The following is an 8703-nucleotide window of genomic DNA, read 5'->3' on the forward strand; positions in this document are numbered from 1 at the left end:
CCGAATCGTCGCGATCAGAGTAGCGGCGATCAAAGTACTAGGCGCGCGATCATATTACAGACCATAGTGCATGCTAAATTAGAAGAAGGGGTTGGTCGACGGCGACGTATCCTGAGTCGACGCAGGCCCGTCGATCATGATGACATCGTTGCGATCTGCCTGGTGTTGTGCATGCTCCTTCTGCTCCGCCGCTGTCGCGTAGGCCGACGATGGTGTAGCAGTCGAAGACACGTCAGCCGGCTCTTGCGCCGCGGTTGCTGTCGCTGCCGCTTCCTGGGCCGCCGCATCGGCCGCAGCGTCGGCCGCCGCCATTTTGGCTTCGATGTCGTCGAGGATCAGGCCTTTGAAGAAGTTGTGCGCCGCCCGCGTCCGGGGAGACATTCCCTATGTCGACGCTCTCAGCAGGGACACGTCGTCCCTGCGTTTCTTGAGCTCCAACTTCTCCTCTTGCCTCTTGAGCAGCTCCGTCCACCTTTCGTCGTTCTTTTTGTCGCGGGAGAGAAATGTCGAGGAGACGTCCGCGAGGCATTTCATGATCGACGCCTTCGTCTTCTCACACGACGCGGCGTCGGCCAAGGCGACCTTAGCAGCCTTGTTGCCAGTAGGACCTCCCGCCGCCCGGCCTTGGTGTGCGGCAAGTCCAAGCCGCCGACCAGGGCAGGGCATAGGACCTCCCGCCGCCCGGCCTTGAGGTTGCAACAAAGAGCGATTTCCTAATTCATGTCCAAGACAACGCTAAGTTCATCAGCCATCTGTGGAAATAGAAAGAAATGCATTCCTAGGTTTAATGTTTATGATGTCCAAAAAAGTGTTTTTTTCTTTGATGGCAATTGGATTACAATTTCTTTGCTCATTGTGCCTTCATAATAATACTTAAGCTACAATGCTCCTCAATCTCTACTATATAAAAAGGAGGAATTGGTTCTGTTTCCTCCGGTCCAAGGTTTCGTCCTACATATTTTTATCTGACCATTTTGCCCTCCCACCGCACCATCAAATAATGCAGATGCAATCACCGCATCATAAATGTTGTCCACCATGAATTTTAGGAAACAAGAATTACGGGATACATGCACCATAATTTCAGGAATTACACACCATTACACGCCATTGAAACATGAATTACAGGAAATGGAAAGTAAATTATAGGAAACGTAAACTCTGACCACGCAATTTCTCCAAAAAGTTAAAGGAATATCAGACATTAATTGCGTGGACATTTGCAAGGAAGGTTTAGAACGTAAGAATGATATCTCTTCCTTCTCTACTTCTTTCCAGCTTCATGAGCATCGTGTGTTATCGGCGGCAGCTTCAGTGATAGCTTCGGCGGGAGCCGTGCAAGGAACCGCCGCGGCGAGGCCATGTCGTTCTCGACGCGGGCCTCTACATTCCCAGTCTATCACGCGTCTGTGCGTTGATTCCCTCTGCTGATTAGGTCGCGAGTGGACAACGTGTGCCTAGATGTGGCTGGACGGGAGTTGGCGGGGGACGCGAAGGGGTGGTGTCGATGGCCGCTCCCGTGCGTTCTACAGCGAGCGGCAAGGACGGAATACCGCGGTGGCGCGCTCCGGGATGGCGCGAGCAAGCAGAGACTAATCAAGTGATCCTCCGTATTTTCTTCGTCCAAGGTAATTGTTCTAAATCCACCCTGGCGGAGCTCATGTCATCATGGCCGAGACCGTCATGACTGCGAGCATCCATTCTGATTCTCCACAAAACCAGAATGCTTTATTGATCCAGAATTTGTCTAGAAAATCTCTATCTCTACTATATATCTCTACTATATAAAAAGGAGGAACTGGTTCTGTTTCCTCCGGTCCAAGGTTTCGTTCTACATATTTTTATCTGACCATTTTGCCCTCCCACCGCACTATCAAATAATGCATCAGGCAATCACTGCATCATAAATGTTGTCCACCATGAATTTTAGGAAACAAGAATTACAGGATACATGCACCATAATTTAGGAATTACACACCATTACACGCCATTGAAACATGAATTACAGGAAATGGAAAGTAAATTATAGGAAAGGTAAACTCTCACCACGCAATTTCTCCAAAAAGTTAAAGGAATATCAGACATTAATTGCGTGGAGATCTGCGAGGAAGGTTTAGAACGTAAGAATGATATCTCTTCCTTCTCTACTTCTTTTCAGCTTCATGAGCATCGTGTGTTATCGGCGGCAGCTTCAGTGATAGCTTCGGCGGGAGCCGGGCAAGGAACCGCTGCGGCGAGGCCATGTCGTTCCCGATGCGGGCCTCTCCATTCCCAGTCTATCACGCGTCTGTGCGTTGATTCCCTCTGCTGATTAGGTCGCGAGTGGACAACGTGTGCCTAGATGTGGCTGGACGGGAGTTGGCGGGGGACGCGAAGGGGTGGTGTCGATGGCCGCTCCCGTGCGTTCTACAGCAAGCGGCGAGGACGGAATACCGCGGTGGCGCGCTCCGGGATGGCGCGAGCAAGCAGAGACTAATCAAGTGATCCTCCGTATTTTCTTCGTCCAAGGTAATTGTTCTAAATCCACCCTGGCGGAGCTCATGTCATCATGGACGAGACCGTCATGACTGCGAGCATCCATTCTGATTCTCCACAAAACCAGAATGCTTTATTGATCCAGAATTTGTCTAGAAAAAAAAGCAAATTCTAAAAGGCCATGAGAAGCGAGAAGGTATGTGAAGATCCAATTTTCTGCTCTTCTTTTTCTACATCTTTGTGCCAATTGGGTCTGGTCCTATATAGTGAAAGTAGCATTCGCTAGCCATGCACTTGGTTTATTGAGTTTGATTGATTGTACGGACGCTAGATCAGTTCACGAATTCACCCCATTAATTTAGTTTGGTGCTTCATCGTTTAATGCTAATCTGAAAATAAATTCAGTCGGCAGATTTGACCTGCAGGTCAGTTACGAGGATTATCAAAACCAAGTTGTATTGACAATCTTGGCTATTGTAGGGATGTATGTATATGTAATTTTGATATCTTCTTCTTCATTGTCTTTCACGCATTTATCATCAACTATGGAGATCCGTATTTCTAACAGTATATCTACTCTCGGTTCAATCTTAAGCCTAACGCATTATGTACCCTCACTTGGAATCAATCAAGAAACCGAGGGGCTTAATACAATGTTATCCAATCAAGAGGGGGAGAGAAAGGTGGAGGCCATGGCACATCGGTTGTGATCGTGTTGTCCTTCCCATGCCGGCAACTCGTGGAGAAACAGAGTGTGAAATGGTATAGTCGCCGGCGTCCAACCACTCGGTGATATGCAATATCTAGCTGACAAACCTGAAGTGGTAAAAATGGCACTTCATTTTTTTTGAGCCAATGACACTTTTATTTTGGTTGGATATATCTTGCAACAAACCTATGAGAAAACAAATGACAGTTTCATTTTGGTCGGATATATCCCGCGAGAGGTCGCCGGTGCCAAGGGCGGGAGGCCACTCGCCAGCGTGAGGCTGCAGCGTGGGAGTCCACCGGCGGGAGGCTGCTAACGTAAGCGCGGGATTCCATCGACGTGAAGCTAAGATTGATCAATCGGGGATCCGCTTGCACGTTTTTGAAATAGGAAGGGTGGAAATAAAAAATGTTTTCAACTACACTTCTGACACCTAAAACGTGATGAAGGGGGTAGTATTGTTTAGTTGATTATTATGAAAGATTCTGGAGCTCATGTATTCCACAATTTTGGGATTTTAAATCTGTTGACGTTATGTTGCGGTCAGAAACCCACCGGCGAGCAGCGACGGGCAACACAGTAGAGCCGGGAGGCTCCCAGGACTGCGGCTGGCCCTGGTCCCTCCGAGCGACGGCCCGCAAAGACTCGGCACGCACGTCCGATGCTCGGTGCAAGGGCGTGCCACCCGACCTATACCGGTCGGGAAGGTGATGGAGATGCCTCGCTTAGTTTCCCGCATGGCATACACGTAAACATTAAATACGAGCCTCGATCGGCTCTCAGAGTTGTCCCGTGAATCGGCTCAAAGAGCCGATCCACCCATGATTCGCACGAGGTGTACGAATATATGGTGGTCCCGCTTGATCAATATAAAGCTAAAACGATCTACTACGATTTAGGGTTTTCACCACACAATCGGAACATCCTACTCGTGATTGAGCTCGGCGGCCACGCACGGTGATCGTAAACCGTCCCTAGACAAGGCCTAAAAACCAACACGAGGTTGATCCCGTAACATCCTGTCTAGGGCTAGCAAACTACACCCTACGCGCCACTGGATCCTTCAATCCGTTTGTAAGGCCTAACTATGCGGATATTAAACTAATCCTTGAAGAACAAGGAGCAACCATAACGGATCGGATCTACTAAATAATGATCAAGCGGGGTGCCGCCCTTACACCTAAGATAGGCGTAAGGGCGGCTAGACGTCTTAGGGTTGCACAACGATAGCATATGATACGATGAACAATGCTAACCCTAACACGTCTAAGATAACTACGTTGCTCGCCATCAAAAAGGCTTCGATACGAGCAACGCATGAACGGCGAATAAACTTGTATCGCCTAGATCGCAAGATGCGATCTAGGCAGCATGATGCTTACCCGGAAGAAACCCTCAAGACAAGGGAGTTGGCGATGCGCCTAGATTGGTTTGTGGTGAACGTGATTGTTGTTTATTTCATAAACCCTAGATACATATTTATAGTACGTAGACTTTCTAACGTGGGAATAATCCCAACCGTGCACGAGCCAAACTCTAACTAACCGACACGTATCCTACTATATTACAGATACACGGGCGAACTAGCCCAAACTTTGCATATAAGGCCGATTCATGTATTCCTTCCATGTATATTCTTCAAGCCCATCTTGATCGCGGCCCACCTCTGGACTCGGTCAAATTCTGGTGATAACACATGCCCCCCTGGTTTTGGAATTGATAATTCCAAAATCACTCTGCTTTTTCTTCGTCGGGTCATGTCGTGGCAGAACCGTCGCAGTATCCATCATCATGAGGCCTTGCCTTCTCAACTTCTCTGCAAGATTTGATAGCTTTAGCATCACTTCCTCAGAAAACTGCAATGGCATTAACTCTCCACTAGGCTCCCCCTTATTTAACTGTGCCGACCGATTCGCCTCTTCATCCCCCTCCTCTGTTCTAGCTATCGGCACCGAAAAACCCTCTTTCCCTGTAGCAATGTCTTCTTCTTCCTCCGTCTCCTCCGGCCTCTCTTTCCAATCTTCTTCCTCGAGCGAGCCGATGTCAGAGCCAGAGTGGGACTTCGACTTCGTATCAGATGGCCCACCAGAAGCCCTCGTCGGATCAGATGGCGACCTGCCCCTGACTGATGGGGAGGTCGACCTCCAGTTCCTCATTGAAGGGGAACTGGAGAGCGAGAGCGAGGATGACCTCCACTCCTGGAGGAACCCCACTTCCTCCGATAAGGAGGAGGAAGAGGAAGACGAGGAAGAAGAGGAGGAACGAGGAAGAAGAGGAGGAAGACGACTCCTCCTCCTCCGCTGGGTACCCGCCGGCGAAGCGCTTCCGCGCTTGGGCGGACAGTGAAGATGATGATGATGACGAAGAGGAAGAAGCTCCAGCCGAGGGCTGGGGCAGCAGCGACGAGGAGTTCTCCGGAAGCAGCGCCGGCGGCAGCTACGATGCCGACGACGAGGGCAGCGAGGATTAGTAGAGTAGGATCAGTAGTACTCGAGCAATCGGCTCTTCTTTTGTTCCCCCTTTCTTGAGCAATCGGCTCTTCATTGTAACAAACCCTCCTTTTATTAATGAAGAAGTATTTCCAATCAACTTTTTGCCGATAGTCAAAGTCAAATGATCTCCCAAAAAGCCGATGGCATCGCATCGGTCTCTACCATAAAAACACGAGTAAGGCCGACCCAGCTGCCCCTTCCAAACGGTAACCTGCGACCTCCGTCTGAGAAAGCAAACTCAGATCCCCAAATCGCCGCCTGAGCAGTTCCAACTCACGGCCACCCGCATCCCAGATCTCGACCGCGCCGCCCCAACTCTACAGCGCATCCAATGGCGGAATCATCCAATACCAACGCCATGGTCTCCGGTCTGAAGGTAATCCTTAACCTCCTCTCGCCATTCGAATCGACGTTAGGATTGATAGCAAACACCTGAATTAATGTTCTGTTCTGTTATCAATTTTAGGTTTCAGACATCCTACTGCCACATCCTTCTCTCGCAAATTCTATGTGCCTCGGTCCCCGTTCTTCCGAGAGTTCCGCCCTCTTAATTTCATGCGAGGCTAACGTAATCCCCTTCGTGAACCGGAACTTAGATCTATCTTCCTGGGCCGACTGCCTGCGAGCCTGGCCTAATCCTCCTGAGGGTTGGGTGGCATGGTACAATAGAGTATCCAAAACCCACTATGCCACCTGGGAAGCCATAGGGATAGCCGATGCCTTGTCATTATCATTGTCTCCCCTTGAAAAGAATGAAAATATTCTGAAAACCATCGGCTACTTCTGGTCTGATGCACTGAATCGCTTCATGTTTGGCCATGGCCCTATGACACCAACTCGCTGGATGTGGCCATGATCACAGGCCTAGACATTGCATCCCCAAGCCCTTCCGCATTCAAACCGCCGAAAGTGCCTTTCACCCTTTCCTCTAAAAAAGAGTGTACCACTGGGTGCCTACCTCAATCGTTATATGAAAACCAAAGGCCCCGTGACGGAGAGAGAACACACAGCCTTGCTGAACTTCCGGTTGGAGCACTTCATATTCTCGTGGCCCATCACTCGCCCCTACCAAGAATTACCTTTCCCTGGCCTATGAACTTGCCAAAGGCACCCAACTTGGCCTCGGCAAACTGTTTCTTGGAGAGGTCTATCGATCTCTTCAACTGATGTCTGTCAAACTGTTCTCTCAAAAGACAGTTAAAACTGGCGGCCCCTAGTGGTTTATTCAGTTATGGGCTCAGCTGTACTTTCAGAACCAGATCCCAGACTTCCCACCTTTGGCCACCTGCTCCTTCCCGGATGCTAATGGAAAAGAGATCCGATGCACCAGCTATGGCCAAGCTTTGTATGGTCTCCCGTGCAGCAGGTCGATCCCTAAGGAAGCGAGCAGGTGGTTCAAGATTTTCTTCCAAGGTTTGGACAACCCCCTGTTCTTTCCTTATACTGAATCGGAGAACTTTGAGAACCCAGTCTCCTTCCGATTGGATAACTTTGCCGATGACGCCAGTACCCGGCATTTGTACTCTATCATGATTCGTCCTTGCTTTCTCCCAGTTGGCATGAGTACCTCAAACCGGATCATCAAGCCCGGTTATGAGTCTTACCAACCGGTAGTAGTAGCCCGACAGCTTGGTCTCGGGCAGGTGCCTCCACACTTCTTCCTACACCACCTGACAAGCCAGCGTAGCTGAACTGCCTGACATCCTCACTGGCCAAAGGTGCTATACCTTCTTTGATGCTTTGGCCGTTCCAACTCCCCACAACCTCCGTTTCACCTTCACTACCGATGGTTTCGAGACTTGGTGGTCCATGAGGAAGACCCATGCCTTCAGAAGATCTCTAGGACCGCTGCTGAGACAACTTGATGCTGAGTATGACGTTCCTGCAGACCAGGTATCATTACTTATAAATTTCTTGCAATGGCTTATGGTGATTGTCTGTAACCTGACTCCATCTCCTGGTAGCAACAAGATGGCCCGGTTCCCACGCAAGCCGATGGCCCCCCCTTCGAATTCCTTCCTCCGGCCCTAGTGGTTCTCTTCTGCCAGAGCTCGCCACCCCTGAAGAAAGTCATAATGCAGAGTCAGCCGATTTCACCGAAATCGGCTCCCAAGAGTAAAGCATCTTCAGGGCCGGATGCCCCCCGAGCCTCAACTCAGGCGAGGACGGCAGTGAGGAAGGTGGCTGCCAGAAAGACCCTGAAGCGTAAAGCTCCTGCCCAAGAAAGCTTGCACGTAAGTTGACTTGTGCCCTGTCCACTTTTATCTGCTTCCCAGTCTTTTGCAACATGCTTGTACTTCTTTCTACAGACTTCCACCGAAGAGAACTCCAGTGGGGACGCAGGGTCCAGCCAGAGGGATTCGAGCTCGGGCAACTCCGAGAGGTCCACCACACAGAGCCAGACGGCCTCGCGCCGCCGGCTTCTAAGAAGAGGTCGATTCCCGAGCCTCCTGCTCCCCAAGCCCCGATCAAATCAAGGTCACGCGTGAAGCGTCGATGCGTCAAAAGGGCTCGCAAAGACCCACGAGCTTCTCCATCAAGCCAGGAGGTCTCAAATGTAATTATCTCCCTGGTTTATATTTCATGCTAACCCATTGCCACTTGGATCGGCTAATTACTTCCTTTTGCAGACCAATGATACCTCTAGCGGAGACGTCGAGGAGGTACTGATGCCGTCCGTCACGCTAGACCTAGCCACCTGACGATCGTGGCTGACCAAGTGGCTCACCTAGCCAAGTCCACGGAAAAGCCGATTATCACGACATCGGCTGCTCCTCCTACCTTGGGAAAGGTACACCCCACTTCCTTGGCTCTATCATTTTCTTCGTTGTATACTAACACCACTTTTGTTCGTCTTGTCAGGGTTGTGATCTCTCAAGCTTGCTGACGTTCGATCCTGAATCCATCGAACCAACTACTTCCAAGGCAAGTGAAGAGCCCAGTCCTAGCACGGTCCATGGTCCACTCCAGCGTCTCAAGGATTTGCTCTCTTCCTCAATTGAGTCCCTGGTTGAAAATTCCGAGGAA

This window comes from Lolium rigidum, chromosome 5 (genome assembly GCF_022539505.1).
Source record: "Lolium rigidum isolate FL_2022 chromosome 5, APGP_CSIRO_Lrig_0.1, whole genome shotgun sequence".
Lineage (NCBI taxonomy): Eukaryota > Viridiplantae > Streptophyta > Magnoliopsida > Poales > Poaceae > Lolium > Lolium rigidum.